Source organism: Helianthus annuus, chromosome 14 (genome assembly GCF_002127325.2).
Source record: "Helianthus annuus cultivar XRQ/B chromosome 14, HanXRQr2.0-SUNRISE, whole genome shotgun sequence".
In the NCBI taxonomy this organism is placed as follows: domain Eukaryota; kingdom Viridiplantae; phylum Streptophyta; class Magnoliopsida; order Asterales; family Asteraceae; genus Helianthus; species Helianthus annuus.
In genome coordinates, this window is record NC_035446.2 from 64352868 (window position 1) to 64373066 (window position 20199).

Genomic DNA, 20199 nt, shown 5'->3' on the forward strand with positions numbered 1-20199 from the left:
ATTAAACGTAAGAAATTATGTTTACACGAAATGAGTTTCTGTGTTGTGTTATCTTGTAATCACTTTTGTCGAATATTATAAACCCGTTTTGTAAAGCTTCGCTAAAATAAATATACTCCTATATTTATTTGATAAAAATACCTCAATCTCGTTAGATGTCGTGTTTGTGTTATGAATACGTTTCGTATTACGAATTTTACGAAAAACGGACAGAGTTTCCTCCGTTTTTGGAATACCCTGACAACACAAGTGGTCGTTATTTTGTCAAAAATTCAACAATTGTAAACAAACGATATATATATATAATTTTCATCCTTCGCCAAAACGTAAATAATCACTATTGTATAAACGTTATCTAATCGCTAAAGGTTCGAGCTCGGTTCGTGTAAAGTGCAATGTATATAAACAACGAAATTAAAATGTGTTTCATTTAAAGTTTACCGGGTCTTGTGTTGACCGCGTTTCACCCGACAGTTGGCTTCCGTTGACTGAGGTTTGACCGGTTGACTGACCACACTCGAACTGAACTAAAATCTGGCCCGTCGAACCGCACCCGAACAGTGGCTGACCAGTTGACTATAGTTGACCCGAACCGCTGATCAGAATCCGTAGCACCCGAAACTGATGTTTTACCAGCTATTGACCCGAGTTGACTCGGGTTTGACCAAGTTAACCCGACTGACCCATTGTCTGCCTTTGACTCATTTACCCGAATCGATCATACCGCGACACCCGTACTAAGACTGAATCGAACAGATACCAGTGTTGAACAAACCTAACCCAAAGTCTGAACCATGTGAAACGAGACCGAAGCAAGTTAGACTCTGATACAAAATCACCTCCACAACCTGTGACGTCGCCGGCCGAAGACCACCGGCTGCCGTCAACCATCACCCGATACCCCGAGCTGTCAAAACAGAACTGAAATGAACTCGATCTAAGTCGTATTACGAGGTTCCAGGCCAAATTACTTACCGGAGAACAAAACTTGACTCGAATTCACCACCGTCGCCGTCATTCCGTCGTCGGTCGTCGGCTTCTTCACCAGGTCTGACCCGAGACTGAACCGAGACCCATGTGGTTTTGTTCCCTTGTAGACCTGAACCATGTCTGACCGGTACAACCCCCGCCGTGGCTCCATCGAAAACACTACCGACCACCGCCGCCGTATGCCACCCTTTCTCTGATCTCTTTCTCTCGTCTCTCTCTCCGTCTCTTTTGGTGCTCCAGCCACACCGCCGCCAGCTTCCACTGTGAGCGACGCCAGCTCCGCCGGTAATCCCGGTCGTCGGTAATGAATCAGGGAGAGAATACAGGGGTGTCGGCTATGGGGGTGTGGGTGTTTAGGGTTTCCTTTGTTTTTCTTAGTGTGTTTGGAATAAGAGGAATAATGGGGGGATTGATTGTATGCGACTGATGAAGAGGATGATGTCTAGTGTTTTCTCAAAATAAGAAATGGAGGAGAAGGGAGAGAACAGAGTGATTGTGTGCGTGTATTGTTGGTCTGATGTTTGGATACTCAACTAATGGGTTTTAGATTTTTTTTTTAACCACTGGCCATGCCTCATAAATGTTTAGGCACCACCACAAGAATAGAAAACATGATGATTTTGGGACAAAGCCACATGATGTTTACTGTCATAAGAGTTGGTGATTTTTTTTATATATCTTTTTACTTTCATTTATATCATTAATTCACCTACATCTTTATCTTTTTATAAAAATATGGATGTAGACAATTTAAGTGTGTGTATATATTAATGTAAGTGTATATGTATAGGTTATAGGTTTATTTTATACATGATAAATAAATTTTTGGGTCTTGCAAATGATTGCGTAAACTAGTTGGGTATTTGATGTGTGCGAATGTATACCACATATGTGAGTCGTCTGGTGTCGCACACCTAAATAATAATAATTTGAGTTTATGAAAAACAAAGAAATAACAATTTTATTGTTTTCACGCTTTAAGTACTTATTTAGTTTAAGCCGTTCGCGTAACGTGACTCAAGTAGACGCTCCTAGGCTTTCCAAGGGCCTAATTAAGTTAATTTACGTCTAATTACGCTACTTATGATGGTATTAATGTTCGTTATGCGCGTAATTAAAACTCGGAAATTACCGGTTGTCACATTCTCCCCCTGTTGTAGAAATTTCATCGTCGAAATTTAGTCTATGTTATCTCCTCGGAGTTGTGTCGTTCCTTGGTAACTCCAAACAATACCAAATTGAATGAGCACATAATCGAATCTAAACCTATTCAGATTACGTGAGTGTAAGGACATTTTGCATCAATAAGAACCCAACGGTTTAATTGAGTTTGCTCCAGAAATCGATGTCGAGTGAACGAAGCGTAGTGATGCTGTCACCAATGTGACCAAGTTTACGGGGTTCAACAAAAGAGGGATTTCGACCAGGAGAATTCCAAATGAACGTTCACAATATGCAAATCAATTTTGAAACAATAGAATACCAACGAAAACATGCGTTGGTTGTTGTTTGAATGAAACACGAAATCAACAAATTCATTTGAAATAGATACATGAAAATGAATGAACTTTTGAACCAATAAGTGAATAAAAGCAACGTGATGACATTATTGAGTTGCAAGGATACACCGGAATAGAACCGAATTTAGTGTATCATCGTCTTAATACATGGTTGTATCAAGACTATTCAAGTGATTAGTCAAACAAAGAGCATACGTAGTTTCGCATGAAGCGATTGATCGTGATTAGCACAAACTACAAGTTTATATGGACGCCACAAGGTGTCGTAGTGAATGAAATAATTGAACAATAGCGGTGACCGAACAAGCATCACCGTGTTTTGCATGAAACGCTCGATCATGATTAGCCCAAGCTACAAGTTCGTTCCGACACCACAAGGTGTCGTAGTGATTGAAACAATTCAATAATAGCGGTGATCAAACAAGTTCACTGTGTTTGACATTAGATGAAAGGTTCAACAAAGGAAATCTGAATGTTTGTTTCAAACAAATCTCATAGGATTTTCGATTCAAAATGAAACAAATAAATAATGTTTTTCGATCGAAAATGAAAGAGCAATAAATATCACAAAATGTTTGATCGATGCTGAAAGAACCGTTACGAGGTACACTGGAATATAACATGAATTTTGTGTACCATTATCTTAACACACGATTGTATTAAGATTGCTTTTATTATGATAACCAACAAGGCAGATTTAATATAAATAAACGAATAGATAAATAATTAAATCCGTATATGACGTGTGCAAACGAGATTAGCGCAAGCTTCAAACATGTGAGAACACCACCACAAGGTGATCGTGATCAAAGAAACGATTCAATGAAGTCGACGACCAAACAAGCCTGTTATGGTTCGAAACAAATGAAGTGCTTGTTGGGATTATTTCGAATATGATGGCCTCAATCCATCATATGGAATCTTGAATCGAATAGATATTACGAACAAGTTCAAACAATTGAACTTGGTTGAAACACAATCCAACAATGAATTCATGTATCAATACGAAGGTTTCGACATGGTTACAACGAAAAACCATGTATGCCACTCAAAAGAAAATGAGTTTCCCCAGAAATTGTTGACTCGATACCAAGGAGTCAACATTTTGCAACAATACGGGTCGTCTAGAATACGATGCAAAGATGTAGTATAGCGAAATAATATATGGGATGCTGACAAAACAACCATTCGAGGTGAAACCACATGCGTAGAAAACAATGCATGTGTAGCGTACGAATTTGTCAAGAAATAAGCAAATGAGTGTTAGCTATCATGAAATAAAATCTTCGTGATGCAATGACCATTAGGGGGGGGGTTAGAAGTGGGAAAATCTACTCACTACATGCAAAAAGTCAAAATTCCAACAAAAGAAATTTAAGGACTTTGCCTAGAATTTCATGTGATGGTCGGTTGTTAGGTGACATTACCATGGAATGTCAAACATAGCGTAATCGCCATAATGACGTAGGGGGAACGCGAAGACATGTGACTTCCTTTGCAGTGCCAACAATTGTGAGTCTCTTCAGACTAAGTATAGATTGTTGTGAAATCCCAGTTAAATGTACCTCAGCGTGATTCGTGTCATTTGCAGGATCATGTGGTAATTTGCCGCATTTCGATCAGTAATTCTCCCGCTGACGGGATTAGCATCGTTGTTGTCATGCCCAATCATGTTTTCCAAAGGCCCTGCCTCGAAAGTCGTGTGTGATATACTCCGAAGTCCCCTGACGTATAGTTTAAGTTTCATGTATAGTTGCGTAATAGCGTTTCGTTCCACATAGGTTACCTGCTCGGGTAATTAAAATAGCAGAGACAAATAGATAATAGCGTTTGCCCGAGTTGTTAGTCACGGTTTCTAAGTGAGGACCTTTAATGAGTTTCAACATACGTTTCCAAGGGTCCTAAATGCATGTTATCAAAACTCTCCAAGTTTTGCTTACTGTGTGTAATCGTTTCGTGTATCGTGTATCAACTCAACACTAGTGTATTTTTTTTAAACCAAAACTGTTGACTTATTGTTTTCGGCAACGGTTGGAACCCATATTCAAGTCCTAGGCGTTCGATATGTATTCAAGTCTTAATAATCTAAGTCCCTAGAAGGAAGTGAGGTTAGAGCCTAGGTATCTCTACAGAAATTTGCTGAAACCTATAGCTCTGATACCAATCTGTCACACCCTGAAATATCAGAGTTTGGCGTGACTGGACCGGTATCTTCATTGCACAGCGGAAGAAAAAAAAAGCTAAGACTTCTACGAAATGAACGCCGCTAAGTACTCGAATTCCCATGGATTCTCCTATTCCAACCGTTCCATAATTTTGAAAAAAAATGCCACCTGAGAAAGAACATGCGAAAAATCAACATAAAGTTGAGCGAGTTCATAGTTTGTTTGTAAAACATTTGGAATCAATCTTTTTGAATAACCGGTTTTTATAAGTTGTGGAGAAAATTAGTAAAATCATTTTCTCGACATGTTGTATGAAAACTATGAGTCTAGCCCACTAGAGTCTTTGTAAGCAGGACCAACCCGTCCTCTTACTTATACATAAGTTGGAAACGTTACCCAAGTTTGTAAATCCATGTGGTATGAGTTTGCGTCAAATGAATATTAAAAACATATGAAAGTTATAGTGTTGTAAGTTGGTATGTAAAGCGTCTATGAACATGTTGATCATTAATGTTTCACGAGGACATTAATATATGCGATGGCACAGGAGGTACTCAACCTGCGTAGGCAATTTAAGTGTCGAATTCTCGACAATGGACACAACAACACTCTAGTGGTCACCCCTGGACCGTGAGTGGGGCTCGCCCGTACCCATTAGATCTAACCTTTGTTCCTTGGTCCTCAAAAGGATTAATGGCACCTCAGTTACAGCCTATGCTCACATGATCTAAGAGTTCATTCCATAACTTAATCATACCTAAGTATGACATGTATTTTCCCCCGAAAGTTGTAAACCGAAACGTTGAAAGAAAAGGGGGACATGATCTCACTGAGTTGTCTCGTTTTTCGTACGCAGGCCAACCAATCCCGTTGTTGTAACTAGGACATTCTCGTCTCTTGTCATGAAAATCATGCACGTTTCAAAAATACGCAATTGTTTTGTAAAACCGGTATGTTTAGTATAAATCGTTCGTGAACCATTTGAGTTCCTTGAAATCCATTCGTAACATGGTTTAGAAATATGATTTTTCGTTTCTCGAAAAATTGTTTACCTTTGCAAAATTTGCATGTCTTTCCACCTCCGAAAACATTTGTAAAAACGTAAAACTAGAAAAAAGTGGGGGTTATGAACTCACCTTGACATTCCTGTGCAAAGCTAGCTTAACGTGATTCCGTGATGTCCTTCCAAGAATGTGAACTCGCTAGAGTGTAACTCAGGCATTCCTAATCAAGGAATAATTATAAGTTTCTAATTAAACGTAGCTAAACTACGTGTCCGAGCTCTACCGAGTCGTTAACTAAACGACTCTACGAAGGAAGGTGTGAATATTTTGGTTTGAAATAACCAAACTATTGTTAGTTGATCCCGTTTATGACCGGGATAAAACTAAGTTTCGAAAAACGACTTAGTTTTTGAATGGTTTAAAAAATATATATTTATATATTTAAATATAAATATACTTACGTCCTCATGTTAGTTATCGCGAATAAAAGGAGTAGATGAAATAGTAATACGACTCTTCGTATTTTTCGTAAGACGTAATTAAAACACGTTTGTTATAATCTTACGGTAAAATATTGTATGCCGATTAGGTGTTAAAAAATAAATATAAATAATTATATTTATATTATCAAATTATTCGAAGTCTATCGGCGTTTGAGATAAATGTAAACGCTTACATTTATTTTATAAAAGTAATCAAAAGCATTCGAATTATCGACGTTTGAAATAAATATAAATAATTATATTTATTTTGTAAAATTTCGAGTCATAAATGTTGTCAATAAATATATTATTTATTTTAAATAGTCGTTGAATAATAGATGTTTGGATTAAACATAAGAAATTATGTTTACACGAAATAAGTTTCGGTGTTGTGTTATCTTGTAATCACTTTTGTCGAATATTATAAACCCGTTTTGTAAAGCTTCGCCAAAATAAATATACTCTTATATTTATTTGATAAAAATACCTCAATCTCGTTAGATGTCGTGTTTGTGTTATGAATACGTTTCGTATTACGAATTTTACGAAAAACGTACAGAGTTTCCTCTGTTTTTGGAATACCCTGACAACACAAATGGTCGTTATTTTGTCAAAAATTCAACAATTGTCAACAAATGATATATATATAATTTTCATCATTCGCCAAAACGTAAATAATCACTACTGTATAAACGTTATCTAATCGCTAAAGGTTCGAGCTCGGTTCGCGTAAAGTGCAATGTATATAAACAACGAAATTAAAATATGTTTCGTTTAAAGTTTACCGGGTCTTGTGTTGACCGCGTTTCACCCGACAGGTGACTTCCGTTGACCGAGGTTTGACCGGTTGACTGACCACACTCGAACTGAACCAAAATCTGGCCCGTCGAACCGCTCCCGAACCGTGGCTGACCAGTTGACTATAGTTGACCCGAACTGCTGACCAGAATCCGTAGCACCCAAAACTGATGTTTTACCAGCTGTTGACCCGAGTTGACTCGGGTTTGACCGAGTTAACCCGACTGACCCATTGTCTGCCTTTGACTCGTTTACCCGAACCGATCATACCGCGACACCCATACTAAGACTGAATCGAACAGATACCAGTGTTGAACAAACCTAACCCAAAGTATGAACCTTGTGAAACGAGACCGAAGCAAGTTAGACTCTGATACAAAATCACCTCGACAACTTGTGACGTCGCCGGCCGAAGACCACCGGCTTCCGTCAACCGTCACCCGATACCCTAGCTGTCAAAACAGAACTGAAATGAACTCGATCTAAGTCTTATTACGAGGTTTCAGGCCAAATTACTTACCGGAGAAAAAAACTTGACTCGAATTCACCACCGTCGTCGTCATTCCGTCGCCGGTCGCCGGTCGTCGGCTTCTTCACCAGGTCTGACCCGAGACTAAACCGAGACCCATGTGATTTTGTTCCCTTGTAGACCTGAACCATGTCTGACCGGTACAACCCCCGCCGTGGCTCCGTCGAAAACACCACCGACCACCGCTGCCGTACGCCGCCCTTTCTCCGATCTCTTTCTCCCGTCTCTCTCTCCGTCTCTTTTGGTGCTCCCGCCACGCCGCCGCCGGCTTCCACTGTGAGCGACGCCGGCTCCGCCGGTAATCCCGGTCGTCGGTAATGAATCAGGGAGAGAAAACAGGGGTGTCGGCTATGGGGGTGTGGGTGTTTAGGGCTTCCTTTGTTTTTCTTAGTGTGTTTGGAATCAGAGCAATAATGGGGGGATTGATTGTATGCGACTGATGAAGAGGATGATGTCTAGTGTTTTCTCAAAACAAGAAATGGGGGAGAAGGGAGATAACAGAGTGATTGTGTGCGTGTATTGTTGGTCTGATGTTTGGATACTCAACTAATGGGTTTTTGATTTTTTTTAAACCACTGGCCATGCCTCATAAATGTTTAGGCATCACCACAAGAAAAGAAAACATGATGATTTTGGGATAAAGCCACATGAAGTTTACTGCCATAAGAGCATTCACATCCAATCCACCATCTTTACCCTTATAATTTAACAAAAAATGCTTACTTTTTAAAATTTATATCATATCTTAAAAAACTTCCACATCCAACACCCCATACCTATCTCTATATTCTTTTTTTATCATTTATTCTCTTTCTTCAATTTACAATTTTAACTACTATCTGTTTTGTCTTATTATATTTTCTTCTAAAATTTATTCTAATAACTTTTTTTTATAGAAGTTATACTAAAAATTATTATCATAAACCAACAAAGTCGAATATATGATCTAAACTATTTGACCCATAACAAAAATTTCCAAACGAAATGGCGAAAACAACAACCCACAATTTAAGATGGTAACACATTACAACTCAAATGTCCAAATAGATGCAAACTTAAAAAAAAGTTGAGCTAATAAGTTCTACTCATACATATATAATTCTAATGATCATCACATAACATATTTCTAAATCAAACTCATAACATTCACAAAACAATCTAATATAGCGCGACATCGTTTATTGTTGGGAATAGAGTAGCCATTGATGTTCAATTAGGTCTTCTTGAAGCTGATGATGTGCCGAGCTATCTTTAATATGAAGACGACGTTGGATGAAGTCCATAAACTCATTTGTTTGAGTGCGCGACAATTCAGGGAGATCATCGTCAAGTTGATCATACTTAATGTTAAGACTATCACCATCATCACGTTCGTCTTCAATGATCATGTTATGAAGAATAACACATGCTTTCATTATATTTGTTAGTACCTTCAATTTGAACATTCGTGAAGGTCCTCGAATGATTGCAAATCGTTGTTGAAGTACACCAAATGCTCGCTCGACATCTTTTCTTGCAGATTCTTGTGCTTTTGCAAAATGTTTATTCTTGTTCCCTCTTGGTGATGGAATCGTTTTTACAAAAGTTTGCCACTTAGGATAAATACCATCTGCAAGGTAATACCCCATAGTATAGTCGTGGCTGTTGACTGTGTAATTGACTGGTGGAGCACGCCCTTGTGCAAGTTCCGTGAAAACAAAAGATCTCTCTAACACATTAATGTCGTTATGTGAACCGGGCATACCAAAAAATGCATGCCATATCCAGAGATCATATGAAGCAACCGCCTCCAAAATAATAGTAGGTTCACGAATGTGGCCAGAGTACATATACCTTTCCAGGCTGTGGGACAATTTTTCCACTTCCAATGCATGCAGTCGATGCTTCCGAGCATTCCGGGGAATCCTCGTTGGTCCGCAATGGCAAGTAATCGGGTAATATCATTTGTGTTTGGTGATCGTAGATATTCAGATGAAAAAATACTTACTATCGTCTCACAGAATTTTTTAAGACTCTCAATTGCAGTGCTTTCACCGATGCGTATGTATTCGTCCATAAAATCAGCACTAACCCCATAGGCCAACATTCTAAGTGCCGCCGTTATCTTTTGCATAGAAGATAAACCGATTCTTCCGATATTATCTCTTCTTTGGACGAAGTATGGCTCGTTAGCCACTACCTCATTTAGAATACGGAGAAATAGAGGACGACTCATCCGAAATCTTCGCCGAAATAGATTCGAGGGATATACCGGATTTTCTGCAAAATAATCACGATATAAACGCTCATGTCCCTGAATATGATCGCGTCGAATAAATTTACGACGTTTGCGAGTACATTGTTCTTCGACATCCTCATAAAGATCATCATCGCTATCATCATCCGAAGATAGGTATCTCAACAACTTGCGAAAGAATGTACGAACCATTGGATCAAACGTGCAATTAACTCAACCTGTCATCATACATGTTATAAGTAAAAAATTGTTATAAACGCCAAAAAAGTGCCGGTTTTTCAGCAAAAAAAAAAAAGACAAAAACCTGCAGGTTTTTTCCAGCAAAAAACGCTAAAAAAGTACTGAACTGGTTTGCATCAGTTTTTCAGCAAAAAACCTTAAAAAAACTGCAGCGTTTTTCGACATTTTTTTTGGACTGGTTACCAGTTATTAGACCAAACTGAACTGGTTTGCATCAGTTTTTTAAGAACCAATTTTGGTTCTCATATTTTATATTCAAACTAATTAGTTGTACTCTTGGTAAGTGCTAATCTTCATTTACTTTTAAGATTCTTTTACTTATACAGGAATATAATCATGTGCGTAGCTTGTTTTGGTGTGTAGCCATGTTGTAGAGTAATGATATATATCATATATGTTTTGGCAAAGAAACCCAAGCCCCATAGGCAAGCTTAAAATATGTGAAAATGGTAGATTTTGATAGACTAGCGGGTATACTCGATACCAAACGCGTATGAGACGAGTATTAGGCTAAGTTACTAATATCATTCCATATGCCATCCTTGTATAGTTTGTTGGTTCAGGCCCCTTTGATCACACACACATATGTATATGAATGTGGAGTTAAAGAAAAAAAAACTTATGTATTAATTAATCAAAGGGTAATCTACAATACAACTATTCTATCATATTTATACTAAAAAACTAAATAGCACATGCTAAAATAGATAACAAAATATCAGCTAACAAACTTCACAATTCCGTTCATGATCTCCACCAATTTACTCTCTCAAACTTGACCATTTCTTAATAACGTGCAGATTTGGGATCATGGCTATAACTCCATTATTCTAATAAGATTATGTCATACAAGTCTTGACCCGTTTGACCCGTAACGAACCCGCGACCCGATAACGTGCCGACCGTGACCCGCAAACAAACCGAATAACCCTACATAGTTAGCCTAATATACGTCATATTTGACACATGATTTATTCTCTTCTAGCCTTATATTCAAGCTAATTAGCAGCAAATCTTGTTTAAAAGTGACGATATTAATATACACAAACATAAAACAGAGGAAGAATCATACCTGCTTGTTTAGTTCTTCAGCAACCCTTCGAAATCCAAAACCTGAGTTTTATACAATTCTGAATTAAGACTAAAAACTCAAAATCCAAAAAAGATTGAGTAAAAAGAAGCTTACAGAAAGCATTGGGATGGAGATTTGAAGGATGAATCGGTTGATACTTTCACTGATAGCAAAATCATTTTCATATCGGAACCCTACTTTCCAACGGAAGCCGTATCATCGCCGATGTTTACAAATTGGAAGTGTTTTCAAACAGAAACCCTCAAATCCGAACCTTGCAAGTGCAGTAGTTTTGTTGAATTTGTTGCTGGTAATCGATGTGTATGAGTAGAGGGGCGGGAGAAGATGAAAGGAGATGTGGTTGTTGGAAATAGAGAGGTACAGTAGCTTTTTATGTATAAAAAGTTACTGTTGTTTTTTTTAATATTTAAGGTTAGAGTATAGATATAGTGGATAGGTTGGAGTGGGTTTTTAGAAAGATTTTTTATATTTTAAAGATAAGGGTCACTTTAATGGACTGGATGAGAATGCTCTAAGAGTTGGTGATTTTTTTTATATATCTTTTTACTTTCATTTATATCATTAATTCACCTACATCTTTATCTTTTTATAAAAATATGGATGTAGACAATTTAAGTGTGTGTATATATTAATGTAAGTGTATATGTATAGGTTATAGGTTTATTTTATACATGATAAATAAATTTTTGGGTCTTGCAAATGATTGCGTAAACTAGTTGGGTATTTGATGTGTGCGAATGTATACCACATATGTGAGTCGTCTGGTGTCGCACACCTAAATAATAATAATTTGAGTATATGAAAAACAAAGAAATAACAATTTTATTGTTTTCACGCTTTAAGTACTTATTTAGTTTAAGTCGTTCACGTAACGTGACTCAAGTAGTCGCTCCTAGGCTTTCCAAGGGCCTAATTAAGTTAATTTACGTCTAATTACGCTACTTATGATGGTATTAATGTTCGTTATGCACGTAATTAAAACCCGGAAATTACCAGTTGTCACACATTACCTCTACCATCCATAATACAACACCATTACCAATATTTTCACTTTATTACATGTATATCAACACCATTTATACCATCCAATCATCATATTACATCATAAAGTAACAATTATAGCCAAACCATCAACCACTAGATATAACTAACCAAAAAACATGTATACGGGCCTACTTCTCCATTCAAAATCACAAACTTTTTGTAGCAAAACATGTTATATTATGGTTATACCTAATGATGCACATGTGCATTTTGAATATTGGTAATGTAAAAAGTAGTGTATTACGGATGGTATTATAAATTAAAGTTCAATTGTCTATTACTGATAACGTATTACGGAAGTTGTCGAAGTAATGATACATATGCACATGTGCATGGATAACTGTTACTCAAAAAAAAGTTGTTTTTTTTGTTAACTAATATAGCGATTTTTGTTAAAAAAAATATTAACACTTGACGTCGGATCTCCTCATTCCCAAATGGGGATAAGCGAGAAGCCGCTTTTAAAAAAAGTTTTTGAGTGCTTTTTTGATTTTTTTTAGATTTTATTTTGTGTTCACATTGGTTCTCGCGATTCTAGCAATAAGGGTGGTTCTCAAATGAACCTTACCCTATATATATATAGGAGAAAGATCTGTTAGGAACCACCCTTTATTGCGAGAACCGCACGAACCAGTGTGAACACGACCAAAAAATGCCTAAAAAATTCAAAAATCACTCAATTTTATTTTAAAAAAAATCGCTATATTTCGTCACAAAAAAATCGAGTTTAACAATTATTCATGCACATGTCCATATGTATCATTTCTTTGACAAATTCCGTAATACATTACTAATATTAGACAATTGCACTTTCATTTACACTACCATTCGTAATATACTACTTTTTACATTAATAATATTAGAAATGCATATGTGCATCTATATGTATGAATTTGTTATAACATTAACAACACTAGAAATGCACATGTGCATCTATATGTATGAATATGTTATAACGGGTTTTGGTACACCACTTTGAATACACTTTCCCTTTCGTCTATCATACCATCCATAATACACTACCATTACCTCCTACCATCCGTAATACAATACCATTACCTCCTACCATCCATAATACAATACCATTACCAATATTTCATTTTATTACATGTCCATCAACATCCTTTATACCATCCAAACAACATATTACATCATCAAGTGACAAATATAATCAAATCATCAACCACTAGATATAACTTACCAAAAAACATGTATACGTGCCTACTACATCATATAATATCACAACTTTTTGTAACAAAACACGTTATATCATGGTTATACATAATGATGCACATGTGCATTTTTAATATTGATAATGTAAAAAAATAGTGTATTGCGGATGGTAATGTAAATGAAAGTGCATTTGTCTACTACTGGTAAAATATTACGGAATTTGTCCAAGAAATGATACATATGCACATGTGCATCCATAACTATTACTAAAAAAAAGGTTTTTTTTTTTTTTTGGGTAACGAAATATAGCGATTTTTTTTTAAATATTAAAAAAAGTGTGTTTTTTAGATTTTTTAGGTATTTTTTTGTGTTCACATTGGTGCTCGCGTTTCTCGCAATAAAGGTGGTTCTCGCATGAACCCTACCATATACATGTATATATATATATATATGTGTATATATATACTTATATAAATATGTGTGTATATATATGTATATATATATATATATATAAACATAATCAGGATCAGGATCCAGGGAAAACCACTTCGAGTTGTGAAAACTTAGAGAAGTCGGTCTTCCCGTGCGAGTTTTGCCCCTATTTTCGAAGTGGTGTTTTTTCAGCCTCTTACAACACCTGTAAAAAGATCATGACATAATCGTTAAATCACTTTTTACAGCATTTACGGCTACCATAAATGAAAAAAAAAAAAACTTTTTTTTTGGACAAATTGATATTTTTAGAATTCTGGTAAAAAAAAAATTGAATAACCTTTTATAAGACTGAGTTTTCTAAATTCTCACAACTCGTATATGTTTTCATTTAACCCTAACCCTATATATTATAAAACAAATTACATACGAAGAAGCTATCCATAGAGACATCTTCGTCAAAATGCCCATTTAAGAAAGTGGTTTTTTTATCAATTTACATTTAATGAAACACTACGTTCAAGTCGATCGCAACACCATAACAATATATGAAAGCTGGATAATACTTTTTTTTATCGGCCAACAAATCCTGGATACAGTCGTCTCCGAACCGGAGAAAAACCCTCACCCAGGGCAGAAGCCCGTGAACACTCGCCCGAAGGCACGACAGTGCGGTGAGGTAAACCCGCTCAGTTCAAGGATCAAACTAGCGATCTCCACCTATTCGCCTGAGTCCCTTAGAACAATAAATCTCTCCCTTGCCACCTCACCACCACCTCATTGGCACTAACATTTGGCCGCATCCGCCACTATAGACAGAAAACTACTTTTATCACTGGGGCCTTGCATGTTTTTTTATCATATTAACCCACTTTTCAAACTGTGTTAATGCTGACCGTTAACATCAGGGACAAAATGGTCATTTAGCTATTATTATATTCAAGCCTTTCTTATTCCTTTTTCAACCTCCCTCTTCATAAGCGACCGTTAGAAACCCTAAATAGAAACACACCGACTTGAGTTTCATCCCCCAATTCAAAGAATGGTGTATTGCAATTGTGGTTCTCAAAGGATTATTCGAAGTTGTGGAGTCGTATGTTGGGCTGAGCCACCTTTGGTGACATATTGATACCGGGTTTGCTAAATTTAATCAACGGACATGAAGTGAAAGCAAGGAATCTATTTGTTAGAAATAGAGCTTTAGAAGAATTGGTTGAATTAGTGACATCCAACAACAAGAAGTTTAAATGTGTGTTATTTGTGACTTGGTTTGTAATCATCATGTATTTTACCATGTTTTAAGTTGTTGTGTCTTGGCATGTAATCGTCATGTACTATTAGAAGAATGTTAATGAATATCAGTTCCTAATGAATATCAATTGTATGTTAATGGCAGTCTTTGTGTGTGTTTACTGAAAAGCGCTACCTAGTTGAAAACAAAAAGGAAGCAAGATAGATATAATGGAAACTGCATAAATAAGAAAAACATAATAGAATTATTTCCATCGACAATCGTCATTTGAACAGTAGTCTGAATCTAAAGCATGCTCTACTTTATAGGGATGATGGTACAAGTCCTCCACTCCTCCTACTCTTTCTTCAAACTATCATAATCCCAAGCTTTCTTCAAGACCGTTGCCCCGTTGGATCATAGTCCTTTCATGGATCAGTATCATCTTCCTTTTTTGCTTTTATCTCTACTGGTACAACAATTTTTGCATCATGCACCACCTTTGTCTCCTGCGCCACCTTATCACCTTATACAACAAGTGTAGTATACTGCACCACCTTATCACCTTGTACAATAGGTTTAGTATCCTGCACCACCTTATCACGTGGTTCAACAGGTTTAGGATCCATCTGATAGTTGAAAGACTTGCTTGGCATCAGGGCCGGCCCATAGGGTGTGCAGGGTGGGCCACCGAACAGGGCCCAAAACCTTTTAGGGCCCAAAAAAATCTCGTTTTTTTATATACATATATAGAAACCCAATTAATTTCAATGTTTTAATGTAGCTGACTTGGTTGGCCGCCCTTTTGGTTTTACCTGAAACTCAAGATCGAAACCTGTCCTAGTCAACTTTTAATTTTTGAAACATCATCAATATTTTTTGTTTGCATTGCTTTTGGGCCCATCTGCCTAGTTTTCCTTTTACCTTTCATTTGGCCCACCAAAGCTAAGGACTCTGATAAAATCTTTTAAATTGTAGGTATAGTAAATATTATAATTAATAGTTATTTTGTTTAATGTTATATGGTAGAATTTTTTAAGTTTCTCTTTAAGTCTTTTAACATTTTGATATTTTATTTATTAAGTAGATTTTTTTAAGTTTCTCTTAATTTTCTTTAATAATTTATTTATTTTAAGCTCATTAAACATTAAAATTTATTTTAAATTAAGCTCATTCTCTTTTATTTAATATACCCATTAGTAAATTTTGAAACTATATAAAACTGGCCCAATAGTTTAATTAAAGTTTAAACCTAACTAAAGCTTAAACCCTTTCAAAATTCGCTCAATAGGGGCCCGTATATTTCCACTCGCACAGGGCCTAAATTTTTTGAGGATTTTCGGAGACGGCCCTGCTTGGCATCAGAATACACAGACTATGCGTCATTTAAATAAAAAATCAAGCAGTACATTTAAATCTTGCATCGACCCAGTGACCCATTAAATGACTTTTCAAGCATTAAGATTACACAAGTGTAACACCCCGAACGCGTAAAAACAACCCGTGACGAAAACGTTAGGGGGTCACGTTACAAATTGTTTCAAACACATGGTATTTAGAGTTTCGTTTCATTGATTAATTAGAATTACATTGTCTTTTGAAACATAAACAATACAAACAATTGTCTTTATATTTTAAGGTAAAACTAAGGCCCGAGTCTTTACTACGTGTAGCATGCTTTCATAATCATCACACATTTGCACCCGAAACATATGTGAAAATAATGTCAACAATAAAGTTGGTGAGTAACATAGGTTTTGTAGTCAAATTCACGGCTTTGAATTTGTATTGCAATATCTCGTCCGACTCTGAGAGTCGTTGAGTGAAACCTTATAACCAAACTTGTATTAAATGTGTTTGATATTGCAACATGTTTAACAACTATAAAATTTGGTATAAGTAAGACAGCCTTGTAGCCATGAATCTTGACAAAAGTGTTTGTTTTGTAAAACCGTGTAAGTAATGGATTTAAAAGAAAACTTTGTATAGTTTATATATCTTTAATTAAAAACCATTTGTGGCTTTGTCTAAATCAACCGTCTTTATTTTGTGTAAACCATTCGTCGTTGTTTTATATAAACAATCGTCCTTGTTTTAATCGTCTTTGTGTAAACAAGTGTGGTCATGTGGTGAATACATTCAAGCCTTTGTGGACTCGTCGGACAAACCACCAAAGGGTTTATCAATTGTGTTTCACAGTTTCTGTTGTTCCCCAAACTTCCCCACAAAGCCCGGGAAATTTGGAAACGGGATTGTCAGTCCTATGGTACCATAACATACTACCGGTTGGCTTGGCGAAAGTTAATGAACGTACTCGTGTTATGAATAACGCACCACCAGGTTTCACACATTATTGAAAAGCATATATTTTTATATGTTTCAAAAACTTTGGGGAAGGTACTAGTAGGCACAATTTGCTTGACTTTTAGCTTATAACTAGCAAATGAATGAAATAGACTAGCAGAAACACCTACTTGTGTTTAGAAGAAGGATTAGAACTCAAGAAAAAGAGGCCTCAATTCAGAAGCAAGATCCAAGAAGATAAGAAAGAAGAACTTCACACTTTGAATTTAAAGAACTTCACTTTTCACATTCTCTAAATCATACATGCCATTTACTTCTTCAAAAATTTTCATAATTTTCTCAACTATACAATGTAATTAAACACCCCCACACACGAACAAACTGGTTTTCATTCTTTCTTAAAAAATGTAACTCAAAAAGCCCCCATTTTCACACTATGAATGTGGAATTTACAAAAGTTGAGAGGGACAATAAAGCCATTTGAAGCAAAATCTAAAGTCAATAATCAACAAAAACATCACGAAAACCAAACGTTAACAAAGCAGCAAAAGAAATTAAATCATTACCAAACTCCATGAACAAAGCAGAAGACAAATCCCATAAAATCAGAACTCTGACTCTGGCAACAACGCAGGAGAAAACGCGTAAGCCTTGTAAGCAAAGAATGGGAACCAAACAAAAAGCAAAAATAACAACAGGGAAAAGGGTGAAAATGAAAAAAAATTACCCAAAGCTGCACAACGACCGGTGGAAAGCAACCAGGATTGATAAGTGGGAACATCGAAGATAGACCGACTGATAATCCTGTACGACTACGAAGCGAGCAACATGTAGCAATCAATTATGGTGGAGGAGCTGTCACCAAAACACAAAAAAGGGAAAGACGGTAAGTAAGAAGATTACGTATCATATCCTATTCTCAATCTACATTCTCCCTTCCACCCACAAACACATAGGCAAAACTATGAAAAACCATAAATCAGATAAGTAGAGAGTAAATTGAGAAAGAACATAAAGCCACTCATCATGGACAACTGATTTAACCAAATAGTGAACATGCAAAGGAAAAGGGCTTATCGGAAATGTGTCGGAAGTTGATCGGAACCCCTAGCTGGACCGTTGTCACTAATAGAGCTATGGAAACCTCCGATCTAACATCCTCGTGCTGTCTACTCATGTTCCCAACCTTCAAAATATGAGAGAGAACTGGTTGACATCAACACTAGAAAGTTGATTAAGCAACGTTGCTACAGTGGAGGCTATGCGGGTTCGACGGAGGGATTCGGCACTGGCACCTCATGTCTCTCTCTCTAGTGTTGGGTTATTAATAAAGGATAAAGATGACTGAAGCGGTTGTGCTCATCGGATAAGGGTTTTTAGGGAAGAGGTGTATCCGCCACGTACACATTTGGTGGACATGAGATTTTTCGTTGAATGCATCAACCAATCTCAAGACTCACTAGTTGACGTCAACGCAGGAAAGTTGATCAAGCAATGTTATTGCCATGGAGGTTGTGTAGGTTCGACGGAGAGAGTCGACGACAAACGACCAGCACCCCATGTCTCACGCTCTAAAGTTGCGTTATATAGGGGATAAAGATGAATGAAGCGGTTGTTCTCATCAGATAAAGGCGTTTGGGGAAGAGGTGTATCCGCCACGTACATATTTGGTGGAGATTTTTCATTGGATGCAACCAGTGCCGTCTTCAAGAAATCTCGAAACATTTTGGGCCTGGTGCGAGTAAAAATAAATCGGGCCCACATAATATAAACCCAATAATCATACATAAAAAAACCATAATATGGCAAGAATTGTTATAACAATTATCAAAACAAAAGTATCATACCAAAATAATATAAATTTACCTACTTAAGCGAATCGTGCGACTCTCCTAGCGTTTTCTTCCTTTCGTTTTCCTTCCTCTATTTTCTTCTTTTTATGTTTTTGACAACCAGATAGATTTTTGTATTTAGGAGGCATATTTCTGAAGAAAAAAAAATGAAAGTGTAAAACAATTGAAACAAACATAACTTCAAAGTTTAAATGTTCAAGAATCAACATTTAACAATACCTAACGACCCTAACCCACATAAATTACAACCCGAAAGAAAGGCTAAAACCACTTACAAAATTGAGTATATATGAACAATTTAAAAGAGTAAACTTTAAATCAGAATCACACATGGTCAACCGTGAATTTCATACTTACGATTTAGTAATTTACAAATCAACATTACACATAACTAAAATTAAATTACAAAACTAGTTATTTTAACAACTGAACTTAATACATAAAATTGACTAAAGAGTAAATTACAAGTTTTGTCCTTTATGTTTACATCAAATTTCAGGCGCTATCCTTTAGCGCAAAAATTGACAGGCGGTGTCCTTTATGTTGCCAAATCTTGCAAGTTTTGTCCTTTTAGACAAACCAGGTTAGATTTTTTGGTTAAATCTAGTCATGTGCAAGGCCACATGAGGGTACTATTGTAATTTTACCATTCAAGGGGCTATTGTGTAAGTATTATATAGATTAGGACTATTTTGTAAAATTAGAAAAGATATTAACTTACTCTATCTCTCTCTTAACTTCTGCACACTCACTCTCTCTCTTACTTTTCTTCTCTCTCTCTCTAACACAAGCTCTCGCACTCACTCTCTCTCTAAAAAACTACTGCACTCACTCTCTCTCTCTAAAAATCTCTGTACGATGGTGGATTGTGGAGGGGTGCGACGGTGATGGTGGGTTTAGCGGTGGTGGGTGCGATGATGATGATGGGTGGCGGTGGTGGGAGGTGTACGGTGGCGGGTCGTGGTATGTGGATGCTGAAGTTGGGTTGTGGGTTGTGGGTTGTGGGTTGTGGTATGTGGATGCTGAAGTTGGGTTGTGGTGAAGGTGCGTTTACGGTGGTGGAAGTGGTTTTAGGGGCGGTTGCAGGTGGTGGCGGCCAGAGTGC

At 36.7% G+C, this 20199-nt stretch overlaps 1 pseudogene; it reads right to left on the minus strand.

The window, feature by feature from the left end:
• Positions 1–8555: 8555 nt before the first annotated feature.
• Positions 8556–11441, minus strand: LOC110908451 (annotated as a pseudogene).
• Between the last annotated feature and the right edge of the window lie 8758 nt (positions 11442–20199).